The sequence below is a fragment of the Manis javanica genome, chromosome 12 (assembly GCF_040802235.1).
Source record: "Manis javanica isolate MJ-LG chromosome 12, MJ_LKY, whole genome shotgun sequence".
Taxonomy (NCBI): domain Eukaryota; kingdom Metazoa; phylum Chordata; class Mammalia; order Pholidota; family Manidae; genus Manis; species Manis javanica.
In genome coordinates, this window is record NC_133167.1 from 79,629,631 (window position 1) to 79,653,552 (window position 23,922).

Consider the following 23,922-nt stretch of genomic DNA (forward strand, 5'->3'; position numbering starts at 1 on the left):
ATATTTTACTAGTATAGAGAAATGCAACTGATTTCTATATTTTGATTTTGTATGCTTCAACTTTACTCAATTCTTTGATTGGTTGTAACAGGTTTTTAAGTCTAGGATTTTCTGTGTATGAGATCATGTCATCTGCAAATGAATAAATGTGCTATACCACATTCATGCAATGAAAAATGAAAATCATATAATCGTATCAATAGAGAAAAACCATTTGACAAAATATATCCTTTCTTGATAAAAGAAAAAAACCCTCAGTAAATTGGGTATAGAAAGAACATACCTCAGCATAATAAAGTTCATATGTAACAAACGCACAGCTAACATCATACTCAATGTTAAAAAAAAGAAAAGAACTTTTCTTCTAAGATCAGAAAAAGACAAGGGTACCTACTCTCACCACTCTTATAAAGAAATAAAAGGCATCCAAATAAAAAATGAAGAAGTAAAATTGTCATTTTTTGCAGATGGTATGTTTCTTGGTCTTAATTCACCCAATAGATAAAGCAAGAACAATAAAAATGTATTATAATAACATTATTAGAAATAATGTTTTTTATAATAAAAATGTATTATAAAAAATGTATATAATAATGTATTATATAATAATGTAATATAATGTATATAATGTATTAGCAAACAGAAACACATCTGGAGTGTAAGATAAATTTTAGCCGAAATAAGCAGACGAAGAGAGGCAACAAAGGGCCACAACTATTTATTTAGTGCAACTCCCAGGTGATGTTCCGCGGTCTGGGTATTACAGGTCGGGGAAGTCACACCTGGTCAGGGAGGTGGGGGCTTATAAGGGATTAGGAGGGGGAGGAGTGGGCAAGCTATCCTAGGGGGCAAGGAGAGGTATGATTGGCTAAAGGTGACATAATAGACAACTAGAAACTTTTTTCCTTCCAAGAAGGAGGAGGCTGACATTCGGGTCTTAGCTGGCACATCAGAAGGATGGAATTCAGGAAGAGATGTCTCCTTTCCATATAAGGCACGGACCTTGGGGTCTGGTCTGTTCTCCCCCTATGGCATCTCTCTGTTCTGTTTGTATGTCCTTGTTTTTCCTTCCTCCAGCCTAACATGGACAATCCCAAATATTTGGAAATTAAACCACACACTTCTAAATAGCACTGGCTCAAAAAAAAGGTCTTGAGAGACATTTAAAAAATTTTTTTATTGAAGGAAAATGAAAATATTACATCAAAATTTAGAGGACGCAATGAAAATAGTGTTTACATGGAAATTTATAGCATTAAATGTCTTTGTTAGAAAAGAAGAAATCTAAAGCCAGTAGCCGAAGCTTCCACTTTAGGCAACTAGGGAAAAGGAGTAAAGCAAGCAAAAATAACATAATAAGACAGGAATAAAGAAAGTAAAACACAAATTATGAATACAATAAATGAAAAAGAGATAATCATTATTGATTCCATGGCCATTAAACAAATAAGTAGTATGAACAACTATAGTCCAAATTTAACAATTTAGATTAAATGGACCAGTTCTATGAAAGATGCAAACTACCAAAACCTCAGCCTGTTGGGCTGAGGGTGGGCTGGGAGATTATGTCCACCTAACCTTTTTCCTAAGCAGAGAGCACTGTGCAATCATTGCCCCTCTGTCACCCCTCTCACTGCCTGGAAGTCTTTCAAACTGCCCACTCTGCCTTCTTTCTCAGGAAGGCCAGTAGAGCATGCCTGTTCTGCACAGGAGGCTGGTATCTCAGCCTCCCCAAGTGTTCCTCCCCAAGTGTTTCCAGCCCCACCAATCACCAGGGCATCATGCAATGTGGGCTCATGTTCCCAGAGCAGATCTCCAGGGCCAGCTATTCAGCGATCCTGGGCTTCCACTCCCTACCCTCTCCTTTCCTCTGCCTTCTGCCCATTGGCCAGAGTGGGGGAAGGGCTTGGGTCCCAGCAGATCATGGCTTTGCCACCTTACCTTCTTCTGTAGGGTCTTCTTCCCCAGATGTAGGAAGTCAGTAGTCTTCAGGTTGTTTTCAGGGCTAGTTGTATTTGCTGTATTTTCATGTTCTATGTGATTTTGGGAGGTTTTTGCCTTGCCTTCGTACACTGCCATCTTTTACCCTAAATCCTGTTATTAACTTCTATGGGAAGAAAAAGTGTAAACTTTTTTAATTGATTTTATGCATGTAATAAGAACAAAACATGAGGGATTTTTATCTTGTAGTTTCTTTCTGTGAAACTTGTATCTGTGTCCATGCTAATAATGAATTATCTGACATGAAGTCATTAACTCCATTATTCTTCTTGCTGGAAAGTTCCTGGGGAAAGTCTTGCTTCTGCCAGAAGGCATTTTGTACCAGGAGGAAACACCAGCACTGGTTAATTCAGACTAGTGTAAGTTTAAGGAAATCTGCCTTGCTACAATACTCGCCAATGATTAATTTCTGTGTTCCTTAAACAACTATTTATTTAGTGCCACTTTGTGTCAGTCACTCTCTTATGTAATGAAAATTCATGGAACTTACATATTTATTGGGGAACATAGAATTTATCAAAAAAACTAAAAGAATAAGTTTATTTTACTTGATATTAGTGTAAAGGAGACCAGCCATTTTCTGACAGTTTATTACAGAAGACTCTGATCCAGACTGGGATGTCACAGAGGCAATGTCACATTGCTTCCCAGAGAAACAGTTATCAGTTGGAATAAAAAGAATAAACAGAGGACTGATGGAGAATGGGTTGGTGGGGTAATGTTCTGTAGAGAATGCCAGAGGCCTCCACAGATGCATGTGCAATAATAGCCTTGCAGTAAGAGGGCCGTGAGATCAAAACGCTAAAAGAAAGCATATGACTGAACCTAGAAAGCAAAGGATTGAGAACGCTGCAGAGAGCCAAAAAGAGAAAGCCCGACCTGCAGAATCCTAGTGAGTCTTAGGAACGAACTTCTTATTTGTCCTAAAGAAAATGAGAAGCTACTGCAGTTCTGAGCTAGGCAGAGCTGCTTAACAGCTTTGCCTTTTCACTAGCTCCTCCTAGTGGCCAAGATGGGAACAGCTGTGAGGGGAGCCAAAGACAAAGAACTTTCTGACCTCTGCTCTCCCCCAGGCTGGACATTATGCAGCCCAGCAGCGTGAGCCCTTGTCGTTGTGGCTGTTGTCTGTTCACTTAACTGACAGCGTTTCTCAGCTGATTCTCAGCTTGATTGAACTTTGAGCTGACTCAAAATCAGTATTCACTTTTTTTCTATTTCAGGAAAAACATGTATGCAGAGCAATAAAAGTGATGTGCAAGAGGAGTAGGCTCTTGGCTGTGAGTAGCTATCCAATACTCGAGTCATGATAATCCCCAACAATGGTAATTTTAATAAGAAAAATCATTGCTTTTCCTTAAGGGAATTTGTAAACATTTGTTTTATTCTAACACAAGAGATATTTGACTCTCCAGCACTGAAATAGAGTCAAGAGAAACAGTTCTTTAGAACTGCCTTTTCCTCACTGAAAAATGACCTACACATAGCCTAGGCAAGGGCTTTGTAATTAAATTGTTGACCTTTGTTCCTACCTTCAGAAGAGAAAGCCCTAATTCTTAATACATAATCTATTCTGTGAACATCACTGCAGATGCATTTTTAAAATAGCTTAACAAATACATAAATGAAAGCAATAGCTGCATAACTATTAAGTGTCTGTGATTTGTTTCTTCTGAGGTCTGGTATGATTTGGATCACTTAAAAAGGATGTCATGTCATGTTTATTTCATATTGGATGGAGGATTTGGAAACAAGATCACTTGGGAAAATACTTAATTTTGCATTAACATTTAATAGGCTGTGACCTATGCTGCTGACAGTTAAGAATGTGAGAGACCTTGTAGAGTTCCTTGCTCATGTTCACATTGGGGTGAAAGTTGGACTTTCCTTTTCTTTCTAATACAGAAGATACAATGATAGTCGCTGCATGCAGAGAGATGATCTGACCCTCTTGGTTACAATAAGAGCAGAAGTCCTTAACATTGTTTGTTGTCAATCCATATTTTCTTGAAATAAAAAAAAACATCTAAAGCATTTACTACATCATATGCTTCTCAGACTCAAGAAGACTTTTTTTCCCACCAATCAGGAAGACGGGTTAGAAGTTGCAAAAATAAAACTGAATGACTTTTTAAATAAGGGTTGACTAGTGTATTAGCACAGAATAACTAAGAGGCTGAAAGGACAAAAGAGACTGAAACTCACAGAACCACTGGCAAAGGCGCCATGATGGACCTATGAGTTCAGCGAGCTAGAAAGAGGGCCGGATGGACAGAGCTGAATAAAAAGGCCTTCAGGCCTCACTTCCAGGTCAGGGCTTTTTTTTGAAAGCACCATTCATAGAACAACCCTAGAAGTAAACAGGGACCAGTGTTTTTCTCTCCACATCATTTTATTTTCTGCTTGTTATGCTTTATTTGGAAGCAAAGTAGAATCAATAAAATATATTTTCAGGCAATCCTGGAGTTTCAGAAAACTTGTTGTATCCACCCAGTTTAAAGTTTCTTTTAGGCATGGTAGCAAGACTGGGATTTCATAATCACACTGATATCCAAGAGGATGATGTGCGTATCAATAACCTCAAATCAACTCTGTATTGAGCCCATGTGCTCCAGTAACAGGTGTTTTCACGTCCTTTGCTTAGTCTCCTTCTTTACCCATCACTGATGAGGTGGTCTTGACTTGATATGAAAAAATATTCTTTGGGGAGTGCTGTCATGTCCACGGATGTTTAAGAAGTTCTAAGAGGGCTTCTGAACAGGAAACATGGTCAAGGGAAGTAGGGTTAATTTTTTTCTTTGCTCCACGTTTCCTGATATGGTCGTAAATGCACCTAAGATATTGAGTTAAGGGCATGTAAAGTAACTATGGAGCATTGCAGTCCCTCAAAATTGTCTGGAAACTTGGTTTTCTATTAATTAGGCTTTTATTAAACAAAAGTGTGAAATGGTTTTTAGAAGACTGATTTTACTATGGCTGTGTCGTTCAAGTGAGTGTGAGAGAACAAAAAATAGTGATGGAGCCCACTGGAAAAGTGTGTGTGTGTGTGTGTGTGTGTGTGTGTGTGTGTGTGTGTGTGTGTGAGAGAGAGAGAGAGAGAGAGAGAGAGAGAGAGAGAGAGAGAGAGAGAGAGAGAGAGAGAGAGGGAGGGAGAAAGGAGGAGGGAGGCAGGGAGGGAGGGATAGGGAGCGATATGTAGATGTTTTGGTGGGTAAAGTGATGGAAGTTGCCTTAGATTTTCAGATGCACTGCTTTTTCCTCCTGTCCCTTTTTTATCTTACTCTTTTATTTACTGAATGTGTGTTCAAGAAACAATAAAAGTCTTTTTTAAATTAAACTTCCAATGCTAAAATTTTATTAAAATATTTTAAAGCTGTAATAGTACATGTGGAAACATATCAGAAGTGATTGGGTCCATCTACATGTGGAGATAAGTTCCATTGGGTGAGGAACCAAGGATCAGTAGATCAATAGTGGCCACTATGGCAGCAAGTGGCCTCATATGAAAACAGGCTAGATGCAAAAATCAAACACTCTAAGAGAAGTTCTTTCTTCCATTGTGGGGTGAGAGCAAATTAGGTCAACAAATATTTACTGGAACACCTCTTGTTTTTACTGGCTGTTAGTGCCAAGCGAAAATATCCTGTGACTGTGGATCATTTGCACAGAACTACTAAAGTGCAAGTATGAAAAGTGGGCTGACTTTATATCTAATTTGCACAAAAGTATTATTTGCTTATTTCTATTGAAGCACTCCCTTCAATGTAAGAGCAGTTTTCTAATTGGATTAAAAAACCACTATCCTTCATCCGACCGTGAGATGATCTGTGAAACACACTGGTGGCGTGGGCCATGCTGCTCGTGCTGTTTGACAAGGTCCAGGCACGAGGAGGAATCCTGGACACAGGAAACCTCATAGCTGGCCCCTGCTAATTCCTGCACCTAGTTTTGCAGTTATGATGTTGGTGGTTGGGCTCATATATGGGAAATCTTTTGTATTTAAGATTTATTGATCTTTAGTAAATAACATAACCCAAAATATTGATCAAAGCAGCAATTCTGGAAACAAAAACTATGTTATGGGACCAACTGTTCCAGGCATACTGCCACATATAAGTGAGGCAGGACAACCCAGGCCTCTCTTAAAAGTAGATAGATGCAGTTTGTCCTCCCCTTTGTAAGAACTGAAACATGACTAACCAGGATTTCTTTAGAATATTGCCAGAGAAGAAGTTATGGGAACCTGGGCCATAGAAAAACCCATTTTCCCAATAAACTTATATGAAACAGCAAAGTAATAAAGATAGTCCCCACTGCCCAGGGCCCCCCTTATTTTGCTTTATAATATTAGAACACACCTTTGGTATACCCCTCATAGAAAGAATTTATGAGCAACATAGGAAGATTTACATTTATAATTATCCCATATATAGAAGTTTATAATAAATTTATAAAATATTATTATATTAATGGTAAGGTAGTAAGAGCAGATTTAGTGTTATTATATAAAAGATAAAGAGGACTGCAAGGCCCTAGTGCCTGTAGATGCAGGAGGAAAGGTGTAAACATCTGAAATTGGGTAATGAATATTATGAAAGAATAAGGCGTTTTTATTGTATTCATAGGAATGTTGAGGAATGTTAAAACTTATGTGATAAGAGGACCATCCCTAGATTTTAGAGGTAAGCTTTAACCCACATGTGTAAGATAGAATTTAATTAATAATATAGCATTACACTTAACAACCAAAAGACATACAGCTTGCATTTATATAACCTGCTTAAACTTTATAGAGCCTTAGACACATATCTTAAACTCTATATAATTTTACATGCTTATAAGTAAAAATCATAGCCCACACACTTAGCCCAAACACTGTCTCATGCCATTTTCTGTTTAGTACTTAGCATGTAGCTTACATGAATTAGTAATCACAATAAGACTAGGGGAAAGTTAAAAATTACATGTTAAATGGCTACTATTAGAAGAAATGATGATACTTACTTAAGGGTAATAAGCTGGAATTATGTAAACTGACAGAAAAAGGATTGTATTATTTACGATTAAAGAAAAATGTTTTAACATTATGGAAACCTTAAAAAGATATAAAAATAAAGACCCTGCTGCTTGATGTCAGGAGATGCTACAACCTTAATTGGGTGTTTCGTCTCCTCATTTATCTCCTTACTCACCAACACTGTCCTTTCCTTCGTGACCCACACCTCAGCTAGAGCTGGACTCCGGCACAATAGTGATAAGATTTTACACTAGAAAAGCTCCTCAGCCTCTGGATATTGAAGGGCACATGTGTTTCTCTGTGATGAGGACAATGAGTTCTAGAAATCTCAATTCCCAGCCTAGATAACAGGCATACCACGAGGCTGGAGGTGTCTGAATACAGTGCTGGGAAACCCTACACATGGGAAAATGTCTATTCGCCATCTTTAGCTTTTAAGATTCTTTTGATGGATGTGAGTTTTTAGAAAAGATAATTATCCACCTTCAATCCTCTGTTTACATTTTTCTCAAGGAAGAGAACCCTGAAATTGGCTGGGGGAAGAAAACAAAAAATCTTTGGGTAACACAGTAATAGGAATTTTCTAAAGACTGATTGCCAGGCATCTATTAGCATCTATTTCAGAGCTGAAACAAGCTTTTCTTACCATGTTCCAGCAAAAAACCTTCCTTAGGACTTCTAAAAATTGAAGCAGAGTTAATATGTAATATTTTATTGGTTTCAGGTGTGCAACATAGTGATTTGATAATTATATACATCACTAAACGCTCACCACAATGTGTAGTTACCTAGTTACCACAACTTCTGTTTTGTCTATACTTTAGGGAATGTTGCCAGTCAACACAACTTCGATGAAACTCTCCCACTTGTTCCTCAATCCTCAGAGTTTGTGCTAAAGCTTATATTGCATCATAGACTCTTTTTCCTCTCCTAACATATTTCTTTTTAAAATATATCTCCATAGACTATACTTTTTAAAGTTCTATGCTGAAATACGTATTTTTAAAGAAGTTTTCTTGCTCAAATTATTATTAATATCTTACAGAGAAGTTAAGTAACTTGTACAAGATTCCACCACTAGAAAGAGGGGGAGCTGGAATTTGAACACAGACTCTTTTTAAGAAGAAAAGAATTTAAAAAGGAGAAAATGAAGATTTTATAGACTGGCTACACAGTACCAAGCATGGTGTCTCTTGCAATGAGGTCCAATAAATCTTTGTTGAATGGGTGAATGGATAGATGCACGAATGAAAGAAAATGAAGGTGAGATCTAAGTCAAAAATGAAAGGAGATTACATGAAGTAATGGGAAAGGAAGTTGGTATAAGAGGTCAGGGAGTATTTATGAATTCTGATCAGTCTATTGGAAGTATTTTGTAATAATTTTGAAACAGCTGAATGGCAGGTGACAGAAGAGACTAGAATGTTTTCTGTACTCATGCCTTTTCTGGTTATAAAATGTATATATAATATAATTTACATATATGATATATATAAAAATGCATATTTATAAAATATTTTATATAAATTTGTGATTTATATATAACATACAATAAAATATTTAGTAGATAAGTGAACTTTATCTTCTAAGTAATACAGCATACAAATCCATACTTCTTTACCTAGAGATAAACATTGTTATTAACATTTTTTATACCCATCCATAAAAGCAAATCTCTCAGGAAAAATTGCTATTTTAAACCAAATTTTATTGTGACTCCTTTTATATCCTACAGCACATCACATGATTTATATCAATGGACAATATAAGTGTATTTCCTGTAGGCACAGGTGGGAGAATATGAAAATGTCTAAGCCTTTCCATTTCATTTTTTTTCCTTCTGGTTTTTGGGGTTTTTTTTTTTGTTTGACTAAAAGATGGAAAGCTAGATGGCAGAGCATAGTGGAATCCTTTGGTTTGCAAAGTCAGGCTTGTAGTTGTGAAGAGGCTTCAGAGCTAAACTGCCCAGGAAAATAAAATGGGAAGGATGGTATTTGGAGGAAGCCAAAGGAAGGAGGTTCCCAGAAGAAATAAAAGAAAAGTCTTTAGAGAACAGTGAGACATGATTCTAGGGTGGGCTGAAGATATTTTATGAGATGTTTTACATAACATTATCTTTGTAATTGTTCCTGTTGGGCATTACAAACCATAGGCATCTCCCCTAATTTTTAGGAAAGCATACATTCGGAGAGTCTGTCTATGGAAATCAAGTAAACAGATGATTTTCTCTGTCTCTGATAACATGATATACAAGAGGGACACCGTTCGTCAGATGGTGAGATAATTCATTTCCTGAAATGCTGCAACTTAAATAACAAATGCTGTGGCTCACAGCTGGGGAGGACCATGGAAAGCAGGAGCTGCCCCTCCCACAGAAACTTGTTCTACCTATGTTCTACTAGTAGCTAGGTTAGTACTAGTAGAATAGTTAATACTAGTACTTGACTATAACAGTAGCTACACTATAAATTGTGCAATTACTTTTCTCTTAATAAAATTCACTTAAATGTCAATACATAGACCTTTGCCACTGTTATTCTACCCTGCCAGGGCATTATAAACACCTGAGTAGCTTTAATAATACATGACGTTCAGGCCTTACCTGAAGATTCAGATTTGGCTGCTTTGTAACTGATTTAGTTACATCTTGTGGAGATGTAGATTTTGGGAAGATCTAGTGAGGAGACCATGCAGAGAAAGTGAAACTACAGAGAGAAATGCACAGCGCAGAGGAGAGAGCATATATCACCACATACCTAGAGTGAGGGAATGGAAAAGGAAACAGACAAACTAAAATTAGGAAGAAGAAAAATCTAGGAGAGATGGTATAACCTCTGGGAAAAGGGATCAAGAGTGACCAGGAGGACGTAATGGCAGATACTGCTCGCAGTTAACTCAAGGACATAGCCTCTGAATTTAGTGAGTAGAAGAGCGCAGGTCGTCTTTCACAGAGGCAGCTACTTAGGTATTGGTGGGAGAGTCAAGAGGGAGAAAGAGATGGGGTTGGGGAGGAGGAAAGGTTGGACATAGCAGGTCAAGTGGGAAAACTGAAGGAATGAGGGCAATATGGGGGGCAGCCCACATACAGGTGGTGGATTCAAATGAACAGCTTTTTAGGACTGGGGAGAGCAGAGAGTATTTATTTGAGAGCAGATGAGAAGCAGTACTTGGAAAGAGACCTTGAAAAGTATTTTAGATAAAGGGGATATTTTGAGAAGTGATAATGATGGAAAGCATGGATTCCAGAGTCCTGGAGCAAAGAGTGCAAAATCCGGAATCAGATTCCTAAGGTTGACTCCTGGCCATGCCACCGCTCAAGTGGGATTCTGTGAACAACACATAAGATGTGATTTTGTGTGGACAAAATGGGTGATTCTGGTGTAAATTCTTAACCTTATGTGTCAATTTTCACTTCTATTAAGTGGACATAATGACAATATCTTAATGGTTATTGTGAAGAACATATAAGTACAAAAAAAGACTTTCAAGCACTGTGTATTAGTAGTGTCAATTTGTTGTTATTATTGGTTATATCTTTGACCCATAGTACCGGCTTTCAGGTTCATACAAAATCACACACACAAAATCCCTACTATTCCTAAAAGGATTTTTCTGAAGACAAAGCTGGAGCTCCCATAAATTAAACCTGGTCACTGAAGGAATGGGGAGGAAAGCCAGACCAGCAGAGAACCCAAGTGCCTATGAAAAGTGAGGAATGTTTGGAATTGATGACGACAGGGACTCCTTCCTTCAATAACTACTTTGCGTCTTTTAATTTGGATTTAATTGCTACCCTGTGGGTATAGTGATCTTCAAAATCTAGAGCACCTCTCCGGCCGGGACCGGAATGGCCTCAGCAGTCAGCGTGGCGGCCGCAGCCGCGCCTCGGAAAGCAGCCCAGCCGCTCGTGCTCGAGAGCCTTCCTCCGCGCCACGGGGCACCCGCTTCGCTTCGGCCGCTCCTCGCGCCCCTACAGGGGCGACAAGCCATGGCCTCGCCTCCTGGACAGGGAGAGGGAGGAGAGCCTGCGGCAAGAGTTTGTGACATGGGCGCACCTTCGCTGTGAGGAGTCCACCTGCCTTCGGAGTCGGCTTCATCTTTCGTCCCGCTTGGGAACGGCCCCATTTAAGCCTTTCCTGCCGTGCTCGCGCGCATTGGCAGCCTTGTGTCCAATCCATGCGCGGAGAGCCCCTGTAAATGCTAGGTGCTGACATTCTCACTTGAACACAGGTCCCTGTGTCCCGCTCACCTTCCACCTCCCGACTGGAGCAAGCACGGCCAATCCCCTACCTACTGGAATTTGATTTTCTTAGCTTCTCATTCTAGAGCACGTTTTTCTTCCCCATTAGACTGATCTCATGGAAGGAAGAGCCCTAGTTTATTGATCACAATCCCTACTGCCTGACACTAGGTAGGCGCCCAACCACTGCTTCTTGGATGACACACAGACATCTGTGGTTTGAGGTAGTAACCGAAAACTGAAAATTCGTTCTTCGGAGTTGGGAAGGGTGAGGAATAAGACTTAAAGTAGCAGAGAAGGCAAAAAAAAAAAAAAGGACTAAGGGCTCTCTCTAATGATTAGCTATTGTTCCAAATATTATCATCATCATCAGTGTTGTTCTTTTAAATGTCCTTACCAGGTCCTATATATCAGTTTCTTCTTCCCTATGTATCTGCTATGCTATTTCTGTGTCTCTTTAATTTTATCTCAATTTTCTTTCAGTTTTGATGTGTAACTGACTAAAAATGTAAGTATATTTGAGGTGTAGAACTTGCTCTTCTGGTATATGTAAAGCACTGTGAGATGATTGCCACAATCAAGTTAAATAACATTTCAGTCACCTCACATACGTGCCTTTTGTGTGTGTGAAGTGACAATACTTAAAAACCCACTCACAGCAAATTTCAAGGATGAATACAGCAATAATAAGAGTCACCAGGCTCTACATTAGATGTCCTGAACTTATCCATCTTGCATAGTTGAAGCTTTCCACCCTCAATTCCCCAAAACCCCAACTACTGGCAACTACCATTCGAGTTTATGCTTCTACGAGTTGAACTCTTTTAGATTTCACATATAAGTGAGATTGTTCCATATTTGTCTTTGTCTCTGGCTTATTTCACTTAGCATGTATCCTTCAATTTCATCCAAATAGTTGCAAATAACATTTCCTAATTCTGTGTTTTCTAATTACATAATTTCCAATACAGATAATGGAAATAAATATACCGTATATGCTTCAATACATAGAGCCATGAGCTATAGTGATTGTACAAGCCTGCTGGTCATAATGGTCTAACATAGCAGGCACAATTTAAAGAAAAATCATGGAATTTTACCTCTAACTCCTGCCTACAGCAAAGAACCCCACTGTCCCAGGGGCTTGACTGGGATTTAGTGTGCAAATGATTCATCTTCCTAGAACCACCTCAAGAGTCCATGGTGTCCTAAGATAGGGCAGTGAACACAAAACAGAATCACTTTTATGGCCACTTACACGCAGCACCAGTAATAGCTACCCAGGGGTTGTCCTTAATTTCCTTCCCCCTTTCCAATCTAGCATTAGCCATGCAAATGCCTCCATGAGCTCTCCTCTTACTAATCAGTGTAGACACAACAAAGCTTAAGTTGTAAAAATCCCAAGTGGAAAAAGTCATGTTTGAGGCAGTCAGGGAAATCTAAATCTGGGGGGCTAGGTGATGATATTACCAAGGGCTTATTGTTCCCATTCAAGTGCCCAGACAGCACCGGTTATGCAGGCAAAGGTCTCTGTTTTTTCAAAAGTGCATACAGACAAAGATGTAGAGATGAAAGGACCCATATGTCTGGAGTTTCACTTATCACAGCAAGAAGTGGAGGTGGAGTGAGGAAGAGAGGAGGAACGCAGGGAAGAAGGGAGGATGGGAGGGAGGAAAGAAGGTGGATGAAGCAAGTTTGGTCAAATCCTGGTAAATGATGAAGCTCGATGGTGGTTTTTATGGGGGTCTGTTAGAGTTCTCTGGCTATTGTTTAGTGTATTTGAGTATTTTCATGACAAACTTTTTTTGTAAAGGACAAGTGAAACCTCTTCACACAAATCGCAGCGATGTAAATCACCCCTTATGTGTGTAAATTCAAGTTAATAAAATGTCTTTCCAGAAAAAATATATATGGAAAGAGAGAGAGAGAGAGCACCTCACATAAAAGGCGATACAAAGGGACCTGATGCCGTCTCTGCTTTCAGAATAAGGCGGAGAGCTGGGAATACAGAAGGCTGTTTTTCCGATGTTTTGATAGCAGGCTATTAACATTATGTACCTCCCTCAATCTCACAGGTAAGCCTTTTATTTTCTCTTTTTCCAAGTAATAACTTAGGGTATTATAAATGAGTGCCATTATTTTCCAACTGTGGTTGTTCTGATATTGCACAACCTACTCCCTACCGCTCAATTCTATTTTTTGCTGGAACCCAGTGATAGTATTTCCCCCTGACTCCTCTGGTGGCCATCTGTAGGTAGTCACCAGTCAGGCACTAATTGTAGCACATTCTTTCCTTCTCCCCGAAGCACTCTGCTTGAATTGTCTGACTTCAAAGATTTTTATTATAATTTCAAATACAAAATATCTACTATGAAGATGGGTCAGTTTAAGGAGCCTCTTTATCAAGTGTGGTTGCTTCTCCTAAATTATGACTGAAGAAAACTGCTAGGATGAAACAGCCTGAAAATACTTCCTGCTGCTTCCACTAACATCCTTCTAATCTTATCTTGGCAGCAGATGGACAGCCTAGCAAGGACGCCCCTGGGAAAACAGACGAGGGTAGCAACATTGAGATCTAATGACCTATGTACCGCAAAGCATGTTAGGTGTGGACAGGACGGACACCAGGCTGCAGGCCACTGGGATAGAAGTTGCTATCTAGTTAACAGAGGCAAAAAGAAGAAAGAACAACAAAGATGCTGAACAACAACAAGTGAGTTAAAAGGCCTTTTTCTGGCAACCTGGAGATGATTCTTAAAACTCTCCAGCTCAGAGTTACACATGCAAAGATTTTTATTAGAGGAAATTTCTAGGGGGAAGGAGCTGAGAAAGGACCAGAAGACCTGTTTGTGAAGCAAGGCTGACCCTGAAGGATGGAAATAGAGATGGAAGGATGGATGGAAGTGCCCTACACTAGTCCCAGGTCCCACCCACTGCCCTGTAGTCTAAGAAAAATTTAGCAAGATCACTGGAGAGCCCTGCAGCCAAATTCCATTGTCCCGAGAGTCCTGGGTCTCTGGGACTAGGTTGGCCTCAGGTTCCCTGGCGCACATCATCCTCAGTGGAAAGTCTGGTTTCCATAGGACACAGTGACATTGCTGAGTGCAGCCTTGGCCAGTGACTCTCAGCAGTTAGTGCTCTGCAAGGCATATTCGCACGGCAGCCACAGGATCCATATGAATGAAGTTCACACATTCGATTTTTAAGCTTTTATTTTTTTTTGAGAACTACGCTGCATATGTATTTTATGGCAACAGCATATCTCCGGTGTTTCTGATGTTTTTCAGGAATAATGAAAACAAGGAATAAACCCCTGGCTATATTCCACTGGAGAAAAAAAATAAAAAGTTATGTGGGCATGGCACTATACACACTCATGTGTCTGCGGCCTCTCTGGGCTTCCCTTTCTCACATAGTGATCTGTAACAGGGAGGGTCCACGCCTGAGTCTGTGTGACTCATCAAAAACCAGACCAGAGAAGGAATAAGTAAATGCTGATGACTGACCCTGGTTCTGTCACACACTAATGGTGACACACTGGAAAAGCCACGTTACCCTCCTGAGATTTGGGTTCATCCTTGATGAAATGCTGGGCTGGATGAATTGTCTCTGAGATCTCTTTCAGCTTGAGAATGTTTAGTTTCAAATGCTCTCCATTTGAATGTCAAGCAACAGCTCAACTTAATGTACGCATCAAATGTACTTATAATTTGGAAAGGCAGAAAAAAAATTTTGTTCAAAGTGTGTGGAGGAAATGAAATACGTTGCCTTACTTATCCATGAAGCCCACAGGATTATGTAGGGTCGGGAGGGACAAATGGAAATGAAGACTACTGTGAATTGTTACAGGTGTCTCTGCTTGTTCAGGCTGCCCCAGCCCTGAGCAGCACAGCCAGAAACCACAGGTTTCTTGAGGTCCTTGCTGACAGTGTGCAGGCTGCACCGCCTTTCGGTCTTTGATTTTGCTAGTCGTATTCCTAAAAATTGTCTTTCTCAATACAGGAGGCCTGACCACTGGCCGGCCACATCATCAGTATAAGAGGATGTTTGTTGTTTTTAATGGAATGATTAAAAAAAATACATCTCACATTTGAGGATTTTTGCCTGATACATTTTTAATCTAATGCGGGTATTTGGTTCTGAAGCTGTTTTGGCTTCTTCCACTGATGGACTACTTGTGATAGGAGTTCACGTGTCAAGAAGTTTTCTTATTTAAAGAAATCACTACAAAATCAACCTGAATTGATATTTGAAGGTTTGTGCCCGTTTTAAATCATCAAATTTGATGAAAATTTAGTAAGTCTTAACTAAAGCAAAACACCCAATTCTAGTTTTAAGTATCCTAAATGTTCTTTAGAAATTTTCTTAGAAAATTAAATGCTTCAAAGGAGGAGAACTGAGTGAACAGTAGCAACTAGAAATAACAGACCTAACAAGGGCAAAACATAGATTAGCAAAGTTTGCTTTGCATACTTTGAGACAATAGTGAACAGAAGTTTTAGGCACAAATCTCATAACATAACTTACTGGTTCAGGAACATCTAAATCAATATTCCTCAATGCCACTAAAATACTCCTTTATTATGAATTGGAGAAAGAGATAACAGTGGGGAACAGTACAGTAAATCAAAAGTTTTTCTTTTTTGTTTATTTTTTATAGCTTACAGTTCTACAACTACTAATGGAAGTAAAGAAAGCAACATTTAATCAAATCAGTTTCTGTGATAAAACACATCATTTATTTAGGCAACAAAGATAATGGGGAACATACCTGAGATAAATACCACTGAAAATCTTACTAGGAATTAGACTCCGCATGGTATTTGACTAAGAGGCCACAGAAGTGTTTGGAAGGTAAGATTAAAGGCATTGCTGGAGGTCACTTGTCACTGGCTCAAATGTCAGTGGGTATATTTCTCTAATGCACCCAAAGCAATTAAGAACAAGTTAAAGCAAAAACAAAAGACACCTCCCTGTTTTCCAGCATTCACCGTAACAGTCACCTGGGTTCTTGCAGCCCGTCCTGGTCCCGTTGCTGACAGACCTCAGTACATTCTAGCTCCATGCAGCTGGCCAATAAGGCAGCTCCTACAGACTGACCAAAGGGGAAAGACCCCCAAGTTAATGAATGATTTTCATAGACACTCATCCAAAGCGAGTTTCTTCTTGGTAGAAACAAAACGGAGAGCAAATTTATATTCCAGTCTCTAATATCAAATAATAAGCTACTATAAGACATGTGATAATTGGGTTCTAGACCTGGTCCTTCTGCAAACTTACTGAGGTTCCTGGCACATATCACTGAGACTCACTCAGACTCTTTGGGTTCCAGCAGCATCTGTAAAAGTGATGACCTCGTGTATAGAGCTCTCTACCCTTCATGTCACCATATCCCTTCGGCTGTAACACTCTAAGACCATCACCATACACTAGAGTACATGATCAACAACCATTAGAACAGCTAACTGGAGAAAGCAATAGTAGCTCATTTAGCCTCTTGATTCTCAACTATTTTTATTCGGGATTTTTTGCTATTTCTCCACCTTTGTGAGCCTTAGTTATTTTTTCCTGCTAGGCAATTCCTCATTTTATCTCTGGGAAGAACTAAATATTAGGAACCATATAGTTGTAAACCAATGAGCCTTAGGTCAACCAGCCTTCAGAGATACTTCATTTGGTCCTGTAGGCCAGCAGAGAGTTTGAAAGACAAAGTCACTAGGCAGGTGCTTTGAAATGCCTTAGACCTGTGTTTGCATCCTTTACACTGATATAAATCTGCTTTTATATAAGCCAGGAATAGTATACTGATACACAGAACTATTAATACAAGTTTACTACATTTATATTACAGAATGATGGAAACCACAACAAAAAACGATTTGGTAACAGAAAGCAAAGAAAGGGTCACCAATCACAGGGAAGAAAGACTCCTTTTTGGATGAAAACACAGACTGCCACAACTCATCCCCTCAACCCATACACACAGAGAAGAAAAGCAAATGCGAAAGTTGCCTACAGCAACACATGACAGACAGAGGTGGGAAGCAATTGGCATGTCACATTACAGGCAGTCAATCACGACTGGCTAACGATGGTGGTACCTGACTCTGCTGCAGGTCACTGGCTTGCCTGAGAGGAGTAATTGACGGTGGGGGCACGCCAGATGTGGACGCCGACCAGCCCACCTTGCAGCTTACTTTCAGTTCTGTGAACACGAGCAGAGAAAAAGTATTAGTCTAGTAATGTCTGCAGCGATGGAACAGCTCTCAGAGCCTCTGCTTGTCTGCTGCCTGCTCTTTCAAATCACCAAATATTTCTGATGTTTGCTAATAGTTGGCAGGTGATGAAACAATTTCATAACAATGGACTCTAAAACAAGCTTTATTTGCAGATCAACTCCTGGGAATAAAGAACAAATTGTGGAAACAGAGGTCTTGTTCTCCTGTACACCTGACCCCCTTTGGGGTTAGTTTCTATATTACTAGAGGAACAATATCCCATGGGGAAGAGCGAGTGACATGGCCATTTGGGGAATGTTTTGCTTCCGCTTTGGTTCATAGGTCTCCCAAGTCCTAAAATGTCTTTTCCACACCCTGCAATTTTTTCTTTTCTTTTCTTTACCCTTCCCGTTTTCTTCCTCCCTTCTTCCCTTCTTTCTTTCATCATCATTGTGCTGAGCTGGCTGCTTTCATGTTTTCATTGCAACATTTCTCTAAATTTATCTTCATTCCCTATAAATTTTATAACCATTTCTAAGACCTTCATTTTTTTCAAAATTAAAAATCACTCCCTACCTCTTTCTCTACTTAAGGATCCCCAAAGAGCTGCATAGGTCATTGGCAGGATACTATGGAGATGAGAATTTGGGGATGGAAATTTTCTTCAACCAAGATGCATAGAATTTTTGGTGTACCGATTTTCAGATATATTTGAAGATATTTGATAAAGGAGAGGGGAGGTCATAAAAAGAAAAATTGGCATCTGTGCTTTTATCCCAAACTATTATATTAGCTGTTTGTTTCTGAGTGCTTGGTTAGTCTGGCTATATTTAAATTACTTACACCATCTGTAATCCTAAAGACACACTTCGGTTTCAGAGAGCTCCCCATGTACAAATTACAAGGCTGAGGCTCAGCAAGGTTAATAATCGCATTGCAAATACACAAGTGCATTTCAGAAAGCCTTTCTTTATACATTTGACTTGACAATTAAACTCACTGAACAACTGGCTTCACATGATGTTACATCACTAAGTTACTGATGTGACACACTGATGCCAGAGCAGGAATGTGCCCAGTTCTGTTGGGAGAAAAAAATGGGCTGTGCCACTATATAGGAACACTATCTTCCTGCCATTTCTATATAAACACACTTCAGAAAAGAGCTTTGTTATGTCCATGTCACATGATTTCTTAACTGCCAACTTCAGACTCTGCCAGCTGTCTTCCAAGAGGTCCTCCCCACTCCTCACAGCCACCAGATACAGATACAGAATAAGACAAGCTGATGCCCGTTCACACACACACATCCCTTTCCTCTCCTACCTCTGCTTCCACCTACTAAACAACTGTCTCACCTCCATATTGTAATTATTAAAGAGCACTAAGAGCCTCTTTCTTGGTAAAGCAGATAGTCTTTTACCTGTGCTTCTGGTTTAAGTGGTGAAAAAAAATTTGATAAATGGGCTTTAGACTTAGATATGACTTTCAGTCTTTTCAACTAGCTGTATAAACTTAGTTTTTTTTTTCTTGAAGTGTTCTTACCATCCTTCCCTAGGAAAATAATATTGAATGTTCCTCACATTCAACTGAATTGAACTCAAAAGAATTATCTGAAGAAGTCCCCCAAATCCAAGAAAATCCTATCATAGGCCTCTCTAGGGCTGTGGCATCATAATTTGTCCTGCTCACTTACCTTTGGGAATAATACTGCATTGAGCCTTAAACAGTGAGGCTTAGGAGCCTGAAACTAAAAATAGTAAGTTGCCATCCTCAATTTTGCTAATCTGAAAATCGCTAAGGCTTTGGGGGATCAAAAACAATGGACATATCCCTCAAAAGAGATCTAGGATACAGCTTTCCTCCCCCAAGAGAACATCATTCCATTAAGAGATTAATTATAAACTAGAAGGCATCTGTCCTTCCTACACCCAAGGAAAATCCCCTTCCTTTGTAAACTCTTGTCTGTAACAATCCCATGTTGTTTGTGAAATTTCAGGGAAGATCAAGTGTAAAGAGAACAAGGAAGGGTTAGTAGATTAAGAAAGAAAGAGAGGGAGATGGGAAAAGAAAGAATGAAAGAGGAAGAAAGAAGGCAGGGAGGGAGGAAGGAACTAATTTTAACTTATTTGAATAAACCAATATCAAGATATTATCATGAGATGTTTCTAGGATAACTCATCATTATAGTAAAGTTTCTACCAAGTAAGTACACATTGGAATGTGTTACTTAATAGTTCTTTCTTTTTATTCTTAGTGCATACAACCTATGATCACTTTGTTTTCTTTTGTTTTTTTTAAAGGTAGTCATTTCTCAATCATTTCTCATCTTTGCTTTAAGATGAACTGAATTTCTGTTCAGGATTATGTCCCTTGATATTGTTACCAGATAATCTCGAAGTGTCCAGCACTGTCATCAGGAGCATCGGAGTTCTCTCTGCTTTCAGAAAGCAAAGACAAATGGCTGTTCTCAGCCTCTGTATCTACCCAGCAACACGAGATTTGCGCCTTTTCACCAAAGAAATAACTTTCATCTAGCATCAAAGAAATAAAATCACACAAATTCTGAGGAGATATAATCTTTTCTCCATTTTTTTTTAAATACACAGTATTTTTCTTTACTAGCAGAGACATATCATGATTTTCCCAAGTCAGTCATACTGTTGAAAGTTTCCACTCAATGACTCTAGGCTGCAGAGAAGCCACAGAGAGAACTTTTCAGATATACCAAAGTATGCTTCTTGCAAACTCTACTTTCATTTCTGGAGCAGACCTTTTCTTTGAAATTGGTGTTTAAACAGTAAGAGGCAATTTTGTGAGGACTATGTTAAAATGTCATGGATTCCAAATACTTTCTTTTAAAGCTTCTATCATACATGACAACAAACATATACAATACCCTCCTGTCTCATAATAAATGCAACTTGTTCTGTATATAATTTGAATGAAATGTTATAATTTTGCTTTAAAATTGTCGGACTGTGAATAACCTAATTAATTCATGGTTGACTATGATTTCTAAACAGCAATCAAGCATACTCAGAAATTTTTGCTCTATTAGTCTAATCTAGAAATTGTTTTGAAGTGTAGTGAAATTGTTTTAATAACTAAATTTAATAATTAATTAGGTTGACCTAATGTAAAACTTGGTATTGATTTAATTATTCATTAATGTTGATTTGGTGGTCTCTTTTGGAATTTTGACGCTATTTTTTTAATATCAAATATTTTTATAGACCCCTAAGATACTCATAGGCCTAGGGGTTGTGATTTTGAATGCTGAAAAAATAAAACAAATCTGATCATTGCTGTGATCATTTTGCTGATGTGACCACAGAAAAAGAAAATCAGCAGGATGCAAAACTACCCTGAGAGTAGAAATTCTTTCTCTCCAGCTTTCCATGGAGCTTTCTTCTCAGGAGGCACCTAAGACTTACATAGCTTTCCATGAGTCCCACTCTCCTATAATCATGGAGCAAGATCCTAGCGTTTCTGGAAGGGTCAGATAGTAAAATTACTGATGCTTAAGTAATTGTTAATTCATTTCAGGAATACTAGAATTCTGGTGAAGACCTGAAAACCAGAGAGAAGCGAGGCAGCCATGTGATGGGTAGAATTTATGATCCAGTGATGGACATAGAGAACTACAGGACCCACTGTTTAGAAGACAGAGAGAATCACATGCATATGGAGTTAGGAGTGCCCTCTGTATGCTTTCTCTATCTGACTAACTGGGATTTCCCTTGTCTTCCACTTTCTTATGCGGACAGAATATAAATAATGCTGTTCATCACATAGGGATGCCTGAGATGCTGCAAGATATGGTTGGTTCCTTACAACAACACAACATAGCACAGCAGAGCATTAACAGTTTTTATTTTATTTTATTTGACAGCCTCTTTTATTCTAATGTACAATTTCAGAAACACCCTTAGGATCTTCATCACTTCAGCTAAATATGAAAACGTACTTTTGTTTTAAAAAAATACTTTTTTTCACATTAGAAGAAAATTAAACTGTGTGTGTACAAAGCAACATATTTTACCTATCTAATAACTAATATGTGCTTCTTAATTATCTTTAAAATCATTGCATAAAGAAAATCCATCTGCCAAGATATAAATTTGAAAAGACATACCATGATTTGTATCAGGATCCAATGTATCTCACCATAGGGGGAGAAATTTCACTTTGTGTCATGATATCAAAAAAAGAATAAACAAACAAACAAAATAGAATAAAATCACTTCATCACTGGATATTAGAAATGAATACGTGACAAAAACTATTTCACCTATTTTTGAAACATGTTACACTTTGTTTCTAACTAACAAAATGAAGGAGAATCCTCGCTTAAATTTTCTGTATCGCCTACCTTATTAACGTGAAAATTCTATTCCTAATAAGTGAAAATGAAAACTGGACATGACACTAGTGACATGTCCTCTTTATACCATGGTTTTTGTGGTTTGTCAAAGAACAAACTATTCTGAGACAAAATATGACCAGATATTCTAATTTTTGTGGTCCTGATACCATGTTGTTTCAATAGTCATGGTATTTGTGCTTCTGCCTTAAGCCACTCATTGCCCATTATAGGCATAAATTAAGCAATATATGTATGTGTCTAGGAACAAGACTAATCAAAGACCATACATGGTCAAAACCACTGCGGCTGGAGATTTCAGTCTGATCTCCAGTAACAGTCATGTCTTTTCACCCTACAGCAGAACTTCTGGAGATCTCTAAGACCCATTGGGGAAGTGAGAACATGAAGTCAAAACTATTTTCATAAAAATACTAAGGTGTTATTTGTCTTTCCTCAGTGTATTGACAAATGCACTCAAAGTCCAAAAACGATGATGGATAAATGTGCTGCTGTTACCTTAGCACATCAAAGCTACAGCATCAAGCTGTACTAATAATCATGTATTTTTCACTGCTACATAGACTTGCCTATTTAGTAGACATTTTCTCAGAAATGAATGAAATGAGCTTATTGCTTTAATGAGACAACTGACAGAATTTGTTGACACTGATAAATTTGAGCTGTCAAGCAAAATTTTTGAAAAGCTTGTATCCACTACTGTGAGCTTGACAGCATCCTAATACTTCAAGGACTTTTCTTATGATATCAGTGGTGATATTAATTAATGCAATGTATTGATTTATATAGCAAAATGTGTCCACATGAGGAAGATTTGGATATTTTCTAAAGCATGATCTTATAAATCATGCATGGGAAAAAGATCCATTTGAAGTGCAAGTCAGACCAATGGATTTTAATGTAACAGAATATGATGAGTTATGGACATGCAACTAACCCTTATGAAACTGCTATTTGTTGAGTTTGGGAAGAGTATAAAAGAAGAATATCCACAATTATAAGAAAAGATTATTAAAATATCCTCCCTTTTCAATTATGAATCTATACAAAGCCAAATTTCCTTCACGTATTTTCACCAAAGCAATATATCCGATTGAATCCAGAACTGATTCAGTGCAAAGCAAATACAAGAATCTATGTTCTATTAAGCCAGACATTAAAGAGATTTGCAAACAAGTAAAACAATCTCAATCGGCTGACCACTTGTTACAGTTTTGGAAAATATAGTTATTTTTCATGAAAAAAACGTTCATTCTGTTAATATATAATGCGCTTACTATCTTAATGAATAAATAATTTTTTAATTCACAATTTTAATTTCTAATATGAGAAATATCGTTGAACTTAATCCACAAAAAAGAAAAGCTCTTCAGGATTCTCAATAATTTTTAAGAACACAAGGGGTCACGAGACTGAAGAGTTTGAGAACTGTTGCTTTCTCCAAACTCTGAATCCCCAAAGAGTTTTCTGAAAAAGGTAACTTTTTATACCACCGATTTGCCAGTGTGATTTAAAACACAAAACTTGAAACCAAAGAAAATACCATGAAATGTGGGAAAAACTTTGAAACGCCAGGAGATTTGGGAACCACCAATTTTAAATTGCTGCCCTAGAAAAATCTCCATAGCGATGTCCAAGAAAAGCTATCGCCTGCCCATGAGACCTGAGGGAAGACATCCACATTCTAAGGCCATTTTTTCAACACTTATAATTAGAAGCAAATGCCAAGATTCTTTCATTGATTTTTTAATATTCACAAATGAAATCTTTTGGGATAATTGCCATGACTTCAAAAATATTTTTGATTTATCATGAACTAGTTGAAAAAGGTCACACTACTTTTAAAACTCCTTTCTGGCCTGCTTTGTGTGCATTTTCTGTAACAATGTTGGTAGGATTATGCACAACTCAAGTTTGCTATTTGCTACAATTTTATGAAATTGTTGGCAAAAGTTTTGGTAATAAATGGTTAAACACAGCAAAACTATATTTTAAAAAATTTAATTTATTGGGCTGGGGAATAATGGTCATCTGTCATTTTCACCTGTACAGAATCTATTGA

General features: G+C 38.3%; 2 long non-coding RNA genes across 4 annotated transcripts in view; both read right to left on the reverse strand.

Annotated features, from left to right (window-relative positions):
- Positions 1 to 1,157: 1,157 nt before the first annotated feature.
- Positions 1,158 to 4,594, reverse strand: LOC140845141 (uncharacterized). Its single transcript, XR_012123859.1, has 2 exons — positions 1,942 to 4,594; positions 1,158 to 1,319 (listed from the first exon to the last, which is right to left on the reverse strand). It is a non-coding gene; the product is annotated as an uncharacterized lncRNA (long non-coding RNA).
- Positions 4,595 to 4,613: 19 nt separating this feature from the next.
- Positions 4,614 to 23,922, reverse strand: part of LOC140845142 (uncharacterized) — a 60,534-nt gene continuing 41,225 nt past the window's right edge. Inside the window, exons 2-6 of one of the 3 annotated variants that reach the window (XR_012123861.1) lie at positions 17,357 to 17,460; positions 16,259 to 16,350; positions 12,356 to 12,463; positions 9,618 to 10,341; positions 4,614 to 4,751 (exon numbers count right to left, since the gene is read on the reverse strand). This is a non-coding gene — a long non-coding RNA (uncharacterized lncRNA). Of the gene's footprint in view, positions 4,752 to 9,617; positions 10,342 to 10,445; positions 11,017 to 12,355; positions 12,464 to 16,106; positions 16,351 to 17,356; positions 17,461 to 23,922 lie in introns of those variants that run through there. The other 2 variants (XR_012123862.1, XR_012123860.1) reach the window with 2 other exon arrangements.